Source organism: Plasmopara halstedii (genome assembly GCF_900000015.1).
Source record: "Plasmopara halstedii genome assembly, contig: Scaffold_444, whole genome shotgun sequence".
In the NCBI taxonomy this organism is placed as follows: domain Eukaryota; phylum Oomycota; class Peronosporomycetes; order Peronosporales; family Peronosporaceae; genus Plasmopara; species Plasmopara halstedii.
Genome location: NW_020187364.1, coordinates 330,614 through 332,131, shown reverse-complemented (window position 1 = coordinate 332,131; position 1,518 = coordinate 330,614).

Genomic DNA, 1,518 nt, shown 5'->3' with positions numbered 1-1,518 from the left:
CCGACGAAGAGCTGCTAACCCCGCAGTCTTCGTCCAGTGGATAATGTGCCACTCCACGCGCATCTGAAGGGCCGTGCCCTCAATGCCTCGGCCCTTGGCCGATCATGTCACGCATGACATGCAGCGACTTCTTCAATAATTGAGCAGCGCTCAGTGGATTACGTGCCACTCCACGATCAGCCCACAAGCCTCGTTCGTGACTCCTATCAGATACACCGTTGGTGTCTGCCAACTTGGACATTCCAATGTCCAGCACGTTTACCGTCTCTAGTTTTATTTGATATCCATTCTTTGTGGATACCAAAATTAGTTTTTGGTTTTTCATTGTTAAATAATCATCATGACTTTCTTTTTTCTTTCTTAAATCAACTCTTGATTTTGAACTTCCAAAGTTCAGTGCTCTCGCCAATAGCGCTTTTTCTTAGCAGATGTGTGTTCATGACTCGCCAAAGCTCCACCAGGAGACATGCGAGTAGCGCCCAAGGTCTTTGACCTCCATGCCATCCCTAGGATGAGGCCATACCTTGCATCCAAGTCTAAGACTAGACAGGTTTTCACGCTATCAAAGTCAAGGAACTTACCTTCAGGACCGTGACACGCGTCCCCGTCGCTAGACGAACAGTGTCGATGTCATCCAACTGTGCTATCAGCGCCTCAACATACAGCTGACTTCCTCCCATCGTGGAGCGTCGAGCATAATTGCCCGACGCCCTGAAATCGATAGGATCTTCCATGGCTTTTTTTTCAAAGCCCTTTACGGTCGCATCCACGACCAGCAAGCCCAGCTTGCATACACGTTCCGTGTTCGAGAGCATGGAGCCCTTCGGGGCTGGGTCTTGTTGACCTCTACCCTTCTGAGGCTCAACAGAACTCAGTTCTTCCCCAGTAGGTCGCCCTGCGCCTAATGAGTGGTGTCGTTTCCCCGCGACGAACCAGACTGGTAGGCGTTGGGGCGATGGTTCGAAGCACCTTGACGCGACTTGCGCAGGGGGCAACCGTTTCGCAGGTGACGGGTGTTTCCACAGACAAAACACCGTCGTGTGTTTGCGTGCTGTCCGGCAGGTCGGAGCTCTGCTCCCTCGTCTTCAGCATAGCCGAGATCCATGAGCACAGGCCCGCTCGACGAGCTGTTGGAGTGTGCATTCCAACCAAGTCGTGCCGACTTGAAATTGAATTCGTCATTTAATTACCGCTTCTTCAAACGAAGACGAATTCACACGGAAGACGTTCATTCTGGCCACGCCAGCGCGGAGGCCTTTCATATAAACTGTCACTGTGACCGCCTCAGGAAGGGGATCTGCTGTCATCCCGGTAATGAGTATGCACATCCCTCGGATAAAGTCCACCAATTCCTTGTTGCCCTGTCGGGCGGTAAGGAGACGCGATCCCACGCGATATGCCTGATTAGGCGGCGAGAACACTCGTGAAAGCTGCAATTTCGGCTCCAGCCAGGAGGGAAACAAGGCTTTGTCCGAAGTGCCACATATCAGTGCCCATTATCGCGCATGACCTCCGAGC